Here is an 18,993-nt window from a genome sequence, read left to right on the forward strand (position 1 = left end):
TGATGTCCTAACACCCCCACCCCGACTTGTGAAAATGACCTCACTGGGAAATAGAATTTTTGCTGATGTAATGCAATGAAGATGCTATGATTAGGATGAGTATCCACTATGACGGTATAAAAAGAGAAAAACACCATGTGAAGATAGAGATACACAGGGAGAATGCTATGTGACAAGAGAGGCAGAGATTGGAATGGTGAATTTATAAGCCAAGAAATGCCAAGCATTAATATTTACCACCCTATACTAGGAAGAGGAAGGAAGAATTCTCCCCTGTAGGTTTCAGTGGGAACATGGCCCTGCTGACATCTTCATTTTTTTCTTTTCTTTTTTCTATTTTTTTGATTTTTTCTTTTCTTCTCTTTTTTCTTTAATTGTTTAAGATTTTTATTAGTAGGTGATTGCCATTTATTGAAGTTTTTGAAAAAATCAAGTTGTAAGTTTGTATTACAAATTAAAAAAGAGGTTCTTAAAATCTCATCCTGACCAGATATGAAACAATTTGAAAGGATGTATTGAGAAAAGCTAGGTTTCAGACAAAATAAAAGCATGTTTGCTGTTCATATAAAGGACATCTTTGGGTAAAAATCAAAAAAAAAATTCCACACTTCATAGATAATGCATATAGTTCCAGTTCTATGGTCATTGGGCAAAGAATAAGCATTTAAGGGCTTCAGCTCTAATATTCCATTCATTTCTTATTGCTGGAATTTCATATTCATTCCTTCTTCTTGGATGAGTAAACTGGATGATGGTAGAGATAGTAAGCTGGCATTTATTCACTTGCCAACTTTTCAGCCTCTGGAGCTGCACGTGGATCGTCTGGGTTTGTTTACTTGCCATCTTCTTGTTTGGGGATTTCTGGGCATCTGTGTGGTACTTGAAGTTGTGGTGGTACCAATGTTGAGGTGACTATTGACCTTGTGACTCCCTGATTTCCCTTACCTTCTTCATTGCAGCCCTCTGTAGACTATCTTTGGTGAGGAGGACCCCAGCAGAATCGTGGTCTGTAACTCCCATATATAATCTGTTTCACTGGTCTGTCTTCATCTCCTGCATCCTGGTTGTCGGCACCATCCATCACTTCTCCCTGCACAGAAGGGTTCGAAAATGGTGGTGACTGCCCCTAGAGTCTCCACATGGAATAAGTTGGGAACCATGGCCTATGGTAGGGCTGTGCTGTTGGACTTGGCCTCGGGGAGCACTCTGACCCCTTATTCTTTGCCCTGCTCTCACTATTCTGCTAATTCTGTTTACACCTGTTTGGAGGATGGCAGTGACCATAATGGTTAAGGTGTCCTGTGTAGTTACTGCCTTCCACTTGAGCTTCACCACGGCTTGTAACATTTGCTGCCTTGGCACTCTTTTGTCCTTGAGCAGCGCCAGCCTCCATACTTGTTCCATGTCCTATGCTGTGAAGGTGCTTTCTTGGCTTATTCTAATTTCTGGGAGTCTTTTGTACAAATGCATCTTCTTTGGTGTCATTCTTGTTGACGAAACCATGTGTTTCTTACATTGAAACATGTTACTGTTTCTAAAACCTTTATGAGTAGCTTTTTGTCCCCACTGGCAGGCGCCACTGATATGCCCCTGGAGTTGCTCCTTCCTGGTGCCCAGCTTGGTGTCAGCAACAATTGAGGCACAGTGGGGAGGTGGTGCGGGGCGGCTCCTGTGTCTGGTCTCAGTGCTCATGGTTGTGGTGATGGTAACCGGAGCCTACTTTGGCAGCTGAGGTGGGGCTGCTCAGTGCTCTCAGGGCTCTACTCTCCTCATTCCCGGTGTGGAACTCTTGACACCTTTATTTCATTAAGACTTCAAGTCTCCAAAACTATAAGACAATAAATTTATCTTGTTTGAACTCACCCATTTGGTGGTACTTTGTTAAAGCAGCCCTAGGGAATTAATCGAGCTGATGACCTTGGTTTATATTTGGTAAATCCTACATTTGAGGGTCTGTTGGAACGTCCATGGGGATATGTACACACATAGGGGAGATGTAGAACTGGTAGTAAGAAATACAAATCCAATGTTTAGTGGAAAAGTAGTTAGAAATGTGGCTCTGGGAAACTTCAATATATCAACCCTAGTTGAAATCCTAAAAGGAGGACATACATGTTGCATTAATATCATTTGTGCTAGCCACTGTACCAGCAGTAATCCAGAAATGTATGATAATACAATCAAGTTTTCCTATTTACTTATTTTTAATGTATTTTTTAAAATTTTTCTTTACCATTTATTTATTGTCAAGAGACAGAGACACATTGCAAGGGGGGAGATGCAGAGAGAGAGGAAGGCACAGAATCCTAAGCAGGCTCCAGGCTCTGAGCTGTCAGCACAGAGCCTGACGCGGGGCTCGAACTCACAGACTGCGAGATCATGACCTGAGCCGAAGTCGGATGCTCAATGGACTGAGCCACCCAGGCGCCCCTGTAATGTAGTTTTTTAAAATATTTATTTTATTTTTGAGAGAGCACAAGTAGGGGAGGGGCAGACAGAGGAGGACAAAGGATCCAAAGTGGGCGCTGCCCTGACCGGCTGACAGCAGCGAGCCCTATACGATGCTCCAACTCATGAACTGTGATGTCACGACCTGAGCTGACATCAGATGCTTAACTGACTGAGCCACCCAGGTGCCCCTCCTGTTTACTTAACAGTCGAAATAGATTTGCATCAAGGAGGCTTCCACATGGTGGCCTAGGAATCCATGTCCTTGGATCTTAGGGTTCCCCTACCTTAAAGGGTGTCCTCAGATTCTTTATTGGAGTCTTTGTATTCAGTAGTCCAATGAGCAAGAAGAGAGAGAGAGAGTAGGATCATGTAAGATACTTTATGAATCAGGCTTAAGCTCCACTAGCTAGAACTCATTTACTTTCCCCAAGCTTAAGTATAGAGGAGCCTGGGAAATAAAATCTTCCTCTTTGATCAGATCAACATCTCTGTAGATTCTATCACAGATGGGCACAGAAACAAAGGTGTGCAAGATGGGAAATGACATGCATGTTTAAGCAAGTGCAGCCAGGATTCTTTGTGTTCAGAGGAGAGGGAGAGTAAGACCATCTTGGGCTATGCGAAATCAGAAAGTACAGCCCTGTGTAGAATATTGAAGAAACAGTATAATTTGGACAAACCGTGGTAGAGGGGGAATGACCGAGAGGAAGAAAATTGAATGAGCAGAGCCACAGAGGGAGTGGGTCCCAGGATTTCTTCTGAAAATAGCATTTGGACAGTTGAGGCGGGTAAACCAGAATCCAGTTCAAATCGCAATAGGATGTTCCTAGTTAATGTGCAGATCAGTAGTGGATTCACCCTTTCACTTTACCTTTGCCAAGTGGATTTAAAATTCTGCAGACTCTAATTTATTGAAATTTACTGCCGAAGTGAGAATGACAGTTATTTCTTTCCACTTCTCAGTATGGGACCACAGTTTTATTAGAATGCTTGCCCTCTGCGCTCAGCAAGGAGCATGTTATAATTAGATGAGTATTACAATAGAGATTCTGTTAATGGGATTTTGGAGACATAGTAAAAAAGAAAACCTACAAGAGTGTCTCCATTAGACTCTATATAAGTAAGGGAAACCTGTCTTAGGAGACCACTAAAGAAATCAGCAGGAGTTAGTTAACTGAAGGTCAAACAAAATGACACGTTAAGCCTTGGGGGATACTGTTACACTAATCACGGCAGGTCAGGGACTGAGTGGAGGTGCCTGTGCATATTACTAATATGAAAATGAAGATGGATGGGAATTAAAACGTCAGAAGTGCCCTCTTTATTTTTGTATAAATTTAAATTACACCTCTCAGTAAACAGTATTAAAATATTTTGTCCTGCGCACTGTCAGTGTGACATCACAGGGCATCCTTAAATGTAAACGTTCCGTAAGTAGTATTTTAAAAATGATTCTCACTTGAGGTCAGGTAGCCTCTGCCTCCTTTTTAAAGTGTATATATTTTTTCTGAATATATAAAAAATATGCTCATTGTTAAAAAAAAACTTAGAAAAGAAAGAAAACATAAGACAAAACATTTAAAATGTCGTAATACCAAAAAATCCCCTGATGTTTTTGTTTTTCTATTAACCATTCATATATAACATATACCACGATGATAATTTACACTGGTTTTTCTATCGAGTTGTTTTCATTGGAATTTTTGGAATATTTGGAATCCAAATATTTTGGGTTGATTGGTTCTGTTTTTCTTTTGACTTAATGTTTTTCATTATCTTGGAAAAATGATGTGAAACAGCCTTAAAAATAATTACAGGGAGTTTCATCTCATCTGTCTGAATTTCCTCTAAGGGAAGTACAAGAAAATGAAGTCAGTTATTTTTTACTCATTCAGCGCAAGTCTGTACTGTCCTTGTTCAGGTAGAGAAAATAATATTCTCAAAGAAGAAAAAACACACATAGGATGGTGGAGCGCCACAGTGGTTGAAGCCTTCATTGTCCATGGGCCTGCCCTTTGGCGTTGCACTTGCCAATGACTAGGGATTCCTCTCAATACCCTTCCGTTCTTCAGTTGTAAGAGGGCAGCGCCAGAAAGGGCGGGGGATGAGTAGGGACTTTATCCACTGTTCACTTAGTGGATTTCTGCCTCGGAACCTAGACTAACTACAGTGAGACTCTGCTTCTAAGTGCTGACCTTTCCAAATACTCAACTCCTGTCCCCAAGATTTAAAGGGTTCCATCTGGATTTGCTTTCCCTAGCATTTATCTTTGAGTAACCACAGGCATATGAGGCTGGTATTCAAAATGACAGGACTTGAGGATTTCATTCTCTACAGTGTTTGTGTTTGTAATAATCTACAGCACCAGGGAAAAATGAAATAACAGGATTGCTGCAACATAAGTGTTGGGCTTTTTACCATTTGACCTGGCGAGAAACTAGCAGCTCAACTAGGAGAAAGGGCAACTAGGTGTTAAAACGGTGAAAAAATACTGTTCTCGTGCAGGCATTTATCCCAATAATGGGAGGTTTGTAGATTGCTTGTCAGGCAGGTTTGACTTGAGTCTAGATTCAGCAGTATTCCTTCCTGTGTCCATATGAGACATAGATGTTACTTGTATAGTTCTGACACATAAAAGACTAACATAGACGGAAAACATTTCTTTATTTCTTAATGCCTTTATAGACATAAAGTTAAGTACGAAACACTAATATTTCCATTTATGCTGTCTTGAACCATATGCATGTATGAAAATTAGTCTTACTTTTAATCATCAATTGTTAATATATCCCCAGGAAATTTTACTGCCTGTTTTAGAAGTAAAGAAATGAGCGATGAATTTAGCTATCCTGCTGACCTAATTTTGAACGGGTTGATTCATATGTTTTTTATATATCCTGATTTGAGGGTTAAAAAGTTAATGCGTTGGCTATGGTTGCATCAAATCAGATGATAAAATCTCTCTTCTAAAAAGTGACTGATAACAACACACTTGGATAGGAACAGGATTAATAATTGAGAATTATGTACGTGCATGATTTCCATATATGATTCATGACACATAACTGTGCCAAAGAATTGCATTACAGTTGATGAAGCTATGAAATATGGTTCCTGTCACTTTGTAAATGATCTTTGATCCCAAATTACTTCACCTGGCAAGTACTAGAGTCTGTTTTCCTTTTCTGCTTTGTTTACATTTTTTTCACTAAAGTGCTTTGTGTTTGTTTGGAGGTTGTTTTACTTCTTTATGTTTTAAATATACAAGTTAGTGAATTCTTTGATAGGCAAATCACTTGCTTCCTTGAAAAGAGCATAAAGGATAATCAAGATTGTGAGGAGGAAGGGGCACCTGGGTGGCTGGCTTGGTTGAGTATCGGACTTTGTCTTAGGTCATGATCTCATGGTTCATGAGTTCAAGCCCCACGTTCGGTTGGATGCTGTCAGCCCAGAACCTGCTTCGGATCCTCTGTCTCCCTCTCTCTGTGCCTCCCATGCTTATGCTCTCTCAAAAATAAATAAGACATTTAAAAAAAAAAAGATTGTGAGGAGGAAGAAGGATGAAGATAAAGTGGACATGTGCTTCTTCATAATTTTTAGGGTTGTACAGTATAAGACTTTAAGAGAAATTTTAAAATGCATCCTGTGAAGTAACAGCCATGACCCTTTCTCGTCTGGCAGATTCCTAATGTACCCATTGCAGAAGAGAGAGTAAAATGAGGTAGATTTAAATAGGGGTATAGAAAAAAAGCGTTGAAAAAAAAGAGCAGTGGCATAATATCCAGTAAAACAAGTGACCATAGAATGTTGGGGCTACACAAGAAATCAGAGAGAGTGAACTTGCCAAGTGAGGCATGTTTCTCTGGTCCATTAGTCTCATAATGAAATTACATACTTATAAGTATTAATAAAAATGGAACCACTCTAACAGCATTCTTCTTAGTAGTGTTCTTAGAAATTAGACCCTTTTCAAATTAAATCACTTGCTCACATGATCTTCTTGTAGCTCTGTGTCCTTTTAGATTCTTCTTTGTATGAGTTTAGTCCTAAATGATAAGTCCCACATAATTCTGCAAATTTACTTGGCTGTTTTGCTGCATCAGTCTCTGAGCCTAAGTTTCCAAGCCTACTTTTTCAAATGTGTATTTAGGGGGACTCCTGGGTGGCTCCTTTGGTTAAGCGCCTGACTCTTGATCTTGGCTCAGGTCATGATCTCACAGTTCAAGAGATCGAGCCCCATGTAGGGGTCTGCGCTGACAGCATTGAGTCTGCTTGGGACTGTCTCTCTGCCCCCTCCCTTGCTCTTGCTCGCTCTTTCAAAATAAATAAGCTTTAGAAAATAAAATAGGTATTTAAAATGTTCACCACAAGCATACCATTGTGAAAACAGGATATTTCTGTCCCACCCAAAGCTTTGTAGATTATACCTCATATCCCTGTTATGGCCATTGTTGGAGATCTCAATAATTCTTTCAATTCCTGACTTGTAGACAATGTCAGGTTTTCCATTTTTTAATTTTTGTTTTTGTTCACTAATTCATTGTCTCTTTTGGAAATGTTTCTGGTAGTACTTACTTGAGCACTTATGCAGAAGAGTAAGCTGAATATTACAAAACAATGAATATACATATTTACAAAGCCAAGAACATATTTACCACATATATCATAAGCGATTTATTGCATATTACCCATGTACTATCGTGGAAATCTTGGTGGATTGCTCAGAGTCGGGGCTGCTACTCATTGTCTCCTGATAGGTGGCTATCTCTGATCAGAGGAAATAGCAATTCATAAGGTAGTTCTTTGTCTTAGAAAAATGAGTGTTTTTTATAACTAATTTTGTTTTTGTTGATAGAACAAGTTTCTAGAGGGAAATCACTTTGAGTAAGAGAAAATGCTTTGTTTACTTTTCTTCCACTGGCCTCTTCTCTTGGCCTACAGATAACCTCACTATATCTCCCATCCTTCTACCCGTTCACTGTTACATCCCTAGTGCTCAAAATAGTGCTGGGAAAATGGTAAGTGTTCCATAAACATTTTTGAGTGAAGTAATTAAAAGACAATCTGAATTAACCTGTCTAGATACCATCTAATTTATTTCCTTTGATTACAAAACTGAACTGAAAGAAAAATAGTACTTGCTATTCCTTTTTCTTCATATAAAATCACTTGTAAACCCACCAAAGCAACTGTCTCTGTGCAACATTAAAATAAAACTTTTTTTTTTTAATGGAAAATTAAATTCCGCATGGAATGGCCAATTCCAGAGCTGTGTTCTCTCTAACATTCAAGGTGGACTTCCTCATGGCAGTGAACCCAGAGGTTTTCTTCATTCTTGAAACTCCTTCCAGAATTTTATAATGAGAAAAGATCTTTATTCCTCTCTTCCCCCTTGCTCATTATAATCCCACAATGACTAATGCTTTCTGAAAATCTATTTAATGACTAGTTTAGGGAGTAAAAGCATTATTCTGGAATTTGATTGCTTGATTCAAATTCTGTCCCCTGTAATTACCAGATCTTATGAGCATGCTTCTAAACCTCGCTGTACTTAACACAGCCAATTACAACCTCTGTTAAATGAGGGAAGTTGTTTCATCTACCTCCTGGGATTTTCATGGCTACGAAATAAGGTAAAACATACAGAGTCCTTCAAGTCACATTCAGCTCATCACGAAGACTCACCAGATACTAGTTTTTATGAAATATTAAAATACAGCACCTAGGGGCACCTGGGTGGCTTGGTTGAGTGTCAGACGTCAGCTCAGGTCATGTTCTTGCAGTTCATGAGTTTGAACCCCACGTTGGGCTTGCTGGTATCAGTGCAGAGCCCTCTTTGGATCCTCTGTCCCCCCTCTTTGTCTCTATACCCCTCCCCCACTTGAGCTCTCTATCTCTTTTCTCAAAAATAAATTAAGAAAAACAAACAAACAAACAGGGGCACCTGGGTGGCTCAGTCGGTTGAACGGCTGACTTCGGCTCAGGTCATGATCTCACAGTCTGTGAGTTTCAGCCCCGCATCGGGCTCTGTGCCAGAAGTTGAGAGCCTGGAGCCTGCTTCGGATTCTGTGTCCCCCTCACTCATACTCTGTGTCTGTCTCTCTCAGAAAATGAACAAACGTTAATTTTTTTTTTTAATTTAAAAAATAAAGCACAGAAATATATTTCATTTCCACATTCCACAGCTGGACAATTAGTCCTGTTTAATTCTGTTCTCTCACTCGTCTTACCGTCCCGTTAGCTACAAAATCCTACCTAAATCTGCTCACGTTGCTGTTTTCTGACTCTAGCCCTCATTGGCTCATATCTAGAGTTTTGCAGATGTGGTTATAATTTTGTAGCACTGGGTTAGATGTTGGTAGAAGCTAGACTATAACATGTATCAAATAACAATGGCTTTTCTGGAATTACTTCCTTTTACTTTTCAAGCAATCGTAAAGTAAATATTCTTTTTTCATCTCCATAGAAGTATCTGAAGCTCCAATGATAAGCCAGCTACCTTGATCGAGGTAACAGTACAATAAATGCCAGAGCTGGCATTTCATTAATATCCGGTTATACACACTTTGTTTCTTAAGCACTCCAGCAATTAAACCCTTTAGTAGGGAAAGGGGGGAAGAACTCTTTGAGGGCGTTTCCTTGGGAAAACTGAAGTTATAAATACACCCTGAAAGGCTATAGATATTGATGTCTTACAAACTTTATGACATCTCAAGAAGATTATGTAGCTGGATTAGATAATGAGATTGTAAATGTCTCTCGGTTAAATTAGGCTTTATCTGAAACAAGTTCATTGTGTGCCAGCTCTTGGAAGCCCCTGGTTCTTATAAATCATGGTATACGATGACTTCATGTAAAGTCCTTGCTAAATTTAATCAAGAACATTCTGTAAAATGGGCCGTCCTTTAGGCAGTAGAAGGCACTAATGATGGTTTGCATAGGTGTATTTATCCTGGTATAGACAGTGAAGTATTGGCATCTATCTGCTGTATTTCTTGAGCTCTAAAACCAGCAGACAAGAAGCAGTCCAAACAGTTTATTTGTACGTGAGTAAAGCAACCTCAAATCCTGAAATGTAGTCCTTGCCCGCTCTCGCGTAGTATGACCCAATCTAGGAATTGACTACAAAGCCCTGAGATGTGCTTTTAATATGAATTGTGGCCCTAGTTCATAAAATAGCATTTCATGATATTACTTTGTGATTAGACTACTGCGGGGTTTTTTTTCAAGTAATTTTTTTTAATAGTTAAAATGAACTATTTTCAGGCTTTTCTCCATGCAAAGCAGGAGAAATATAAAGGCTCTTTTTGATCTGGCGTCTTGTATTAATTTAAATTGAATCTTCACTATTTGAATTTATTGCAGCAGATGTCCTCAGCTACCCAATTATTTTAGCACAATTTGGCACATATATAATTTTAAAAGATCTTGTATCTAGGCGAAGCATTTAATTTCCTACCAAATTAATCCCTTTGGAACATTACGTTGGATGCCATGGTGATGAAAAAAAAGACTCTTTCATAACAGCAAGTTGCTCCAGTAAATACCCAGTATTCTGCACAAATGGGAGCTCTGCATTTATTTCTTCTGTTATATATGGTGCACGTTTTCTTATTACTAATTATGTACTTTCTCAGCTATTTTTAATAGGAATGAATGCTGTGCCCTTTCCTTCCTAATTCTGGGTTTTTCTGTTTCCCCTTTTCGAAGGAGGTGACATGATTTTTTTTGACCCTAAAAGGACAGCGGGTGTAGATTAATCAAGCATTCTTCAGCACTGTGGTCAGAAACAGGAATGATAATAGAATTTGGTCTTTAAAAATTTGCTTAGTTAAATGACATATACCACAGTATGCATTTTTAGTAATTAATTAAAAGCAAGTTAATGTGCCCCAGTTACTGTTGCTGTGTAACAAGTTATTCTAAATCTTTTTCGAGTAAAGCAAAGCATTTTATTACGTGTACAGATCATGTGGAATAGATAATTAGATATGACAGAGCACAGATGGTTTGACTGCGATCCATGATGTCTGGGCCCTCAGCTGGCAAGACTCAAAGACTCGAGATGACTTAATGGCTCAGAGCTATGAAAATCTCGAAGTTCTTTCACATACATGTGTGGCACATAGTCTGGTATAATTAAAAGTCTGGAAATTCAGCTGGGAACATTGGCTGAAACACCTGTAAACAGCCTTTCTTGGTATTTTTGGTTCGAATACCATGGTGGCTACTTTCTGAGGTAAAGCATCTTACAAGAAGGCATGCCAAGAGCAAGCATTCTGAGAGAATCAGGTGAAAAAACCTCAAAATTCATTAGGCATCACTCCCTCCGAATAGTTATACACCCATCCCTAAACTCACTCTACATTCAAGGAGAAAAGACACAGACCTCACCACTTAGTAACAGAAGTCGAAATGTGTGGACATACTTGAAAGCCACGACAAAATGTATCACTTAATAGAATCATAGATGACACATACTTTGTTTATACTTAAGATTGTTGTAGTCTCTATAACATGACACATCCCTCAACTGTTGAGAGATCCATTGAAGTTTAGGTAGAGACTATGACAGCACATCCACCATATATGTTATGCTCAACTTTGAATTCTGCTTTTGAATTCTTGATTGCATATTATAAATTTTCTTTATGATAGTTAGAGTTCTGTTGACTTAAATATAAGTAGAGTTCTTGAATTGCTACCACACAGTAGCAAGATTGGAATAAACTCAAGGTGCCTGGATGGCTCATTCGGTTAAGCTTCCTACTTTGGCTCAGGTCATGATCTCAGGGTTCATGAGTTTGAGCCCCACATTGGGCTCTGTGCTGACAGCTCAGAGCCTGGAGCCTGCTTCAAAGTCTGTGTCTCCCTCTCTCTCTCCCCCCTCCCCTGCTCATTTATTCTCTCTCTCTCTCTCTCTCTCTCTCAAAAATAAATAAACATTAAAAATAAAATTTAACAAAAAGAATAAGCAATAACCAGAAGAGGATAAAAGGGAAGCTTATAAATCGGCATTAATGCTGAGCCTCTCTTAGTCATCTGTCTCTGTTTGGGTTCCCCAAAAGTTAGTTATCAAGGAAACGACTTAAGTGCATGTAGTTTATTTGAGAGGTGATCCCAGGAAGCATAAGAAAGTGAGGAAAGTAAAAAAAGCCAATAGGGTATGTTCATGGGTAGGTATTTGCTCTGTGCAACTGGGACTCAATGTAACATGATAAACGTGATAACATGGTAAACGTGCCTCAGAATCATTTGTCTAGATGAATAAGAAGCAGGAACATTTTACCGCGTGCAATGATACCCATTGTTTGAGATTTGGGACCAGATGTATCAGGGATTCCACAATTGCCCCCATTGTTCTTGTTTGCAGTAAGCTTCTCCCCTGCTGCCCAGGAAACCCTTAAAGATGATGAGCCCCTCAAGCCGTTAAAGGAGGGAGCTGTCAGCAGGTGTAGGAATCATCTACCAGAACTGCCAGTTGACTCATCTGGGCCAAGGGGCCAGGGAATTGGAGTATCAACATCTCCTCCATCTGATTTTTTTAATAATAATTATATTATAAATGTATTATTATGTACATAGTTTAAGAAAAGCAAATAATATGTACGGTTTACAAAAACCACCAGTGTATGTCCTTGTTACACCTTTTCCCTGTCTTCAAACGTGATGCTTCTAGAGGCAGTCATTTATAGTTCTTAACATTTTCTAAATCTCTTGACCTCCATATTTCTAAATAATATGCATGTTGTGATTGATGTGTTTTATAACTTGTGTATTGCTTTCATATTATAGCTACTGAGAATTTAGTATTTCACATTATCTCTCCTCCCTCCAGTTTTCTCTCCCCTCATTTTTCCAATCTCATCACAATTCGGGGGTAACTCAATATTCATGTTATTTAACAATACAAACATTTTCCATTACCATGAAAATAATATATAATGATACCAGGTCATTGCTTATAAACTTCTGATTTTCTTAACATTGTTTTCATTTTTTGTTTTTTTAAATGTACCTACAGTTAATTCTTTCCAAACACTCGATAAGCTCTGTAAAATGTGTTTTAGCAGTATTGTTCATACAGTTTAATGCGACATTTCTATTTTCTTTATGGAGTGTTCTTCTTGGGTGACCCCCATTCAGTTCACCCATGACTGGTATACTGTACAGCAGTTGTCCTGAGATTTACCTTTACATTTATTCTAGAACTTCGTTTTGCTTTTCATCTGACTTACATGATTTGCTTTCTGGCTCCCAGAACTCAGATTTTCTTCTCTCTCGGTGTGTTACCTTCCTTTAGTAGATTACATCCTCCATTAGTTTCCAGAGAGTTTCCATGGGTGGGAAATTGTTGTGAGGGTGAATTCCTTCTGTAATTGTGAAAACGTCTTTATTTTATCTTCACATTTGTTTGCCGTTTTATTATCATTATAGCATCCTAGCTTGAATATCATTTTTTTTTTTTTTTCAGAATTCTGAAGGTATGCCCAAGTTGTCTCCTAGTTTCCAGACATGAGTACTGGAAATTTCTGTGCCAGGATAATCTCGAGCCTTTTGTAATTAACCTGTTTTGTGTGCTGGGGCTCTTTGCTTAGTTTTACTTTACTTCCTGAAAGCTTGTGCCTTATTTCATTTATCCTTGGTGGAATACCATCTTGTGATGGTAACGCTTGGTAACACTTGGTGTGGTCTGTAGTATTTTCTCTTATGGGCTCCTTGCGTCCATTAATAGTGATATTTCTGTTTCTCATTTGTGGCTCACCTGGTATTTGTCTCTCTCAGTGATTTGTTCCTTCCGCACTTTTTTTTTTAAGAACTTTTGCAAGTCAGGTATGAACTTTCTGGTTTGACCTTTTGGAAGTGTTACCACTTCTCTTCTACTTTCTACCTCTTTGCCTTCTTTCTACTTTGGGAGAGATTTTATTGACTTTATCTTAATGAATTTCTATTTTGGTGCTGTTAGTTGGAGTTTCCAAGACAACTGTTACCTTGATATCCTAGTTCATACACATTCTTTTCCGGTTCTGTGCACACAGTATCTCAAATGAGTATTATTGTATCAACATTTTCTCTTATTTCTCTGAAGATATTAACTATATTTTTTGAACTTTCTTCTTTTGTCTGTGTTATCTTGTTTTCCTACATCATTTTTATCGACTCGGAGCTTGCTTTTGTCTCCTTCATGTTGGAAGCTTTCTTCAAATACTTGTCGTCTGTGTCTCTGTATTCATGGAGAGATTGAGGCATACTTTAATTGCATGTGCAAAAGTAGGATTTTTGCATAAAAATGACCAGAGAATAGGTTAGAGGTCAGAGGAATGGTACTGTCCTCCACAACTGCCAAATGGCACATAAGATCTCCAATTAGGATTTGTGATTAAACTTCCATAGATCTTTGAGCTCCTGGATGTTTAATACATAAGCTTAGATTTCATTGCATTTTTTTTTTCTAAAAGGAAGGTCCATAGCATCAATCAGTTCTTGAAAGGTAGAATCACCTCAAAAGCTTAACTTGCCTGGAGGTGTAGGATGGTAGAGATATACCTCAGCTGATGGAATTGCACTGGTCTTTGAATAACACATTGGTATAGAGTTAGTGGACAGAACACAATATTGAGGCCGGGGAACACTGATTTCACATTCTTTCAAATGTTTATTAGGTCCTCCGGCCCTTCTCCTTGTAAGATGAAGTCAGGGACAGAATGTATTCTTTCACTAGAAACAATTCAGAAGTAACTTAAAAAAATAAATGGTTTTGAAGACATTGGGTACCAAGGAGGAAATTACATTAATTACCTTAGAAATGGCAAACAAGCGAGATGAGCTCTGTGATTATCCCTGGTTATTGCTTCGAGACACTTTTCAAACCACGGTACAGGGTGGGGAACCCAGGTAGAACTTCCTAGACTTCTTGAATTTTGGAGATGGCATTAAGAGTCCAGAGACAGTAAGGTGGCTGGGGTTGGCAGGATAGGCTTACAGAGATGAAGTAGCTGCACAAAGAATCTTCAGGGTGCCCCCATCAGGTGTTCAAGAGTATTGATCACTACTTGTGTGTGAGGAAACAACCCTAGGCCATGGGGCATACCATCAGTGAGGATTACAGGGAACAGTGCTCACATCTCTAACAAGTTTAGTAATAGAGCCTGTCCCACCAACCCGGCTCAGAATCCATAATTCATAGGACAAGGGGAGATTACTCAGAAAGATTTTGCCTCAATGTGGAGAAAATTAGCCCTAGACTAAATGCTGCTCTGACCTGGCCTGGCAAAATTTACCTTCGGAGAGCGGCAGATGTTTACCAATGGGGGGAATTCAGAAAGGAAATGTTGATATGCTCAGTAACATTGTATTTATTGGCTTGGGATACAGTTCCAAGGGTTGTAGTATCATCTAACTGACTAGTTTTTAAAGTTGAAAAGTAATGAGCTAAACATCTATTTTAACAAGTTAAATAAGAATAAAACATTCCCGAACAAAGTAGAAAGAAAAATAAGAAAGATAATTACATGCACACAAAAAATAGAGGATCATCAAAGCTGGAAGTTGATTCATAGTGAAAAGTTGGGAAACTTACAGACTAATAGTGAGATTGACCTAGGGAGAGCACGAGTATGCACATGCACTCTGTCAGGAATGCAAAAGGTTTGTAACTACAGCTGATGAATACACTACAAAGATAACAAAAGGACATTTGATCAACTCATTGACTTTTAATTTGAAAAGTCAAATAATACAACATCTGAAAAAAAAAAGAAATTAACAAATTGAGTGATTTGAATGTCACATACTTGGAATAATTTCCCACTTCTAATTACATGTAAGAGTGTAGGTTTAGATAAGATTAGATGCATAAGGAAGAAGAAGGAAAAAAAGAGGTTTTTGTTTTTTTTTAATTAAAAGCTGCTTTTGTTTAACTATTAACACAAATGGCCTCCTTTCCCTAGGAAGTAAGGCGTCTGTGAGATAGAAAATGGTGTGGTGGTCAACCTCTAAAGTGGCACCTTTTCCTGCTGTCCACTCCCTGTGTAATCCTTTCATCTCATGTACCCTGGACCTCTTGACTTATAACAATAAAGTAAAACAATGAAATGTGGCACAGGTGATGAGATGTCACTTCCAAGATTAGGTTATAAAAGACTCGAGCTTCTGTGTGGCTTGCATGCTCTCTTGCTCTTTCTTGCTCTGATGTCGCCAGCTGCTATGTTGGGAGGTGCCTTATGGAGAGGCCCCCATGTTCAAGAACTGACGGAGGTCACTGGTCAATAGCTGGAGATGAACTGATCGCTGACAACAATAGAGCAAGTGAGCTTGGAAACACATCTTTCCCTGTTGGAGCCTTGAGATGATTATAGCCCTACATGACCCCTTGTAGCCTGTGACAGCCCTGAGTCAAGTCACCTTGCCAAGCTGTGCTGGGATTCCTGCTCCACAGAAATTGTGAGATGGTAAATGTTGTTGAAGACAGTAAGTGTGGGGCAATTTTGGATTTCATTAAGAGGGACCTAAAATTTGCTGAAGGTGACATTTGTGAGTGGAATAAAGCTCCTAAATACCACAGACGGAAGAAATTGGTAACATTAGGAGACAACGTGGTGTGCTTCCTAGTGAGACTTCAGAGATTTCTGGGGGTTCCTGTTCCCCTGGTTATTGGCATCTGCCATCAACCATCGTTGCTACGTTCCTATGCATTATAAAATACCAACGTCAAAACCGATTTTCTCATCTTGCTATAAAAACCACTGTATGGAAACCAAGAACAGAAGCAGCAGCTGATGTATCAACATGGCATGTAGCATTCAAGAATTGCTTGTCTCGTTTTTAGCAAATTCTCCGCATAGCACAAGAGGCAGTAGGTAGTGTCCTACCTTTCCAAAAACACCTGTGGCTGTTAATGAAAACAAAATCATCCCTATCTTCTGGCTGAAAAGACAGAAACTCCACATTCATACCTGTAGAGATGAAGTTACTTATCACAACACATGCACGGGCACACCTAGTTGATGCCTGTATATGTCATGGGTTGCTTGTGCGTGTGTGTGTGTGTGTGTGTGTGTGTGTGTGTGTGTGTGTGTGTCTTGATCTGTTAGTTTAAACAGAGAAGTAAATGAAGGACATTTGCCAGACTACAAGTGTTTGTTCCTCTGGAAAGAGGGAAAGAGGGAGAAAGAGAGATTATTGAATCTTCCCATTTACATCTCCTCATATAAAAAGTATTACTGTTTTTATTATATGAAATAATAAAGATGGATTCAAAAGTGAATACAGATTAAATTACTGTGACTCCACTTAATTTTGGAGGGTTTTGCTCTTCCTTGGTTTTGGCATGGTCTTTATCCTAAGTCCTTAGCCACACTTGCCAAAGGCAGGTGGTAGAAAAGAAGTGTAGGAGGCTCGGGGGGTGGGGGGCTTGCACATGGGGTAGTTAACCAACAAAAAGCAGCCTTCTTACAGAAACATTGTGGACTGGCTTTATTTTCTTTGAAATATCTCAAGGCATCCTCCCTGAAAGCATTTTGAAAAGTTCCAAAAAATTGACTAGAAGAGGCACTTAACAGAATGTGAGTAAATCTCATGGGATATATTCTCATTTTAGTTAAATTTATCTATTGATGTCAGAAGTTAATTCAACTTTTTCTTTTCTGCTTCCTGGTTTTATATTAGGGTTACCTTCTGTGGCATTAAATAAAAAGCCACGCAATTGAAGTATTAGCAGAAATTGCACTGCGTGTTGAGTTCTCATATAGCATAAAGCAGCCTGAAGGGAAATAGTTAGGCAGGGGGCACCAGAGCTCCAAGTAACTGGTGTTCTATTCAATTTTAAGCAACTTCTGTGGAATATAATGAAACACAAATAAGAGGTCTAAAATCTTGGATATTTTTCTTTCGCACTTTGAGCCTAAGTTTTTTTATTTTTGGGGGGGGGGTGCTTTTTTAAAAAATATTTTCATTTTGTTTTGTTTTTCCTACTAGTAAACATTTTAAATGATTGTTATCAAGTGAAATGTATCATTTAAAATTAGTTTTCAAAAACCACGATTTATTTACTAAGAACACATCTCTGACAGTATTCTATGTACGTAGAGTGTCTTAAGTATTTCCTTAATGATCACTTCAAGCACAAGCCATTTGTATTTCATCTCCTGATGATTCTGAGAACTCTTTCAGGAAACAAACAAGGTGTTTAAAAGCTGTGGTGAGATTTCTGTGATTTGAGAAATAGTTGGATTTTTCAGTTACTTTGGTCTTGATAACTATATTTGGATACTTTATTATCTATAGCTACATAAGAAATCCTCCCAAATTAATGGTTTAAAACAACAAACAGTTATCAACGCACAGTTTCTGAAGCTCAAGAATTGGGGAGTGAGTTCACCGCGGGGTTCTGGCTCCCAGTCCCTTACGAGGTTGGCATCAAGCTATTGGCCGATTCTGCAATCACCTCCACCTTGACTGGGGCTACAGCATCTGCTTCACACGTTACTCACATGGCATTATCTGGAGGCCTCAGTTTCTCAAAGTGCTAATAATCCACCATGTACTCACACTTCATTTGGGGGATAGATAGTCACAATCAAAAGAAGTAGTCATTGTACTACCGTTACCAGCTATTTCAAATTTAAATATGCTCACAAGTCAAGCTGAAGGTCTGTGAATGAGTGTGGAAGCATTTTAAAATGTTTATTACCAGGCCTCCAGTTTTCCATATGCATTGTGATGATCAAGTAAATGCTATGGATTTTTGTGAAAAGTATCTCCTTCTGTGTGCTATTTATGGTAAAAATGTGTAGTAATCCACTGAGGCAGAATCTCAACCCAGCCACTTGGAGAAGGTTGAGATTCTCTCTGAATATTAGAAGCTTCAGTTCTGATATCCACAGTTCCATGGTGTCTCAGTGAAATCTCCAATCGTCTCTCTCCACAGGAGCACAGAAAGGCATGTGTTTTCTTTTCTTCTCCGTTGCTGAGAAGTGTCTATGCAGTTTATATGACAAGGTCTACACCACATCAGTCGATGGAATTAAAGTCCTAACCTTGAGTTTGCCAAATAGATCCTCCTTTAAGTGGGAAACCAAACACGTTCTCTCTCTGTTTTCACACTGTAGCAGATCCCATGTCTTCACTTTGAGATTTTTCAGACAGACATGGCTTTCTAAAATATGACTGAACCTGCTGAGGAACGTTGGAGTGTCTAGAGGAGAATGGATGCGCTGGGCTATTTTGCATATCAGGATGGGTGGAATAGAAACCAGTCTTGAGTTCCTCCCTCAGTGGCAAAGGTTAGAGTTCTGATCACAATGTTTATTTTATGAAATAGCATAACTACAGAAGCCGGTGTAGTATGGCCCCAAGAGAAGGAGTCAGTTTGCCAGCATAAACTGCTTTTTCCAAAGCAGAAATTGCATGTAAAGCGTCATGATTCTCACAAAATGTCTTTGTTGTAAGTGCCCCCACTACATTAAAAGGGGGCTTCATTCTTGTTGCAGGGTGTTTTTGGCGAGTTCTCAAAATTGCTGGGATTTTTGCTCTGGTATTAAC

The sequence above is a fragment of the Panthera pardus genome, unplaced genomic scaffold, assembly GCF_024362965.1.
Source record: "Panthera pardus isolate Hobbes unplaced genomic scaffold, ASM2436296v1 HiC_scaffold_27, whole genome shotgun sequence".
In the NCBI taxonomy this organism is placed as follows: domain Eukaryota; kingdom Metazoa; phylum Chordata; class Mammalia; order Carnivora; family Felidae; genus Panthera; species Panthera pardus.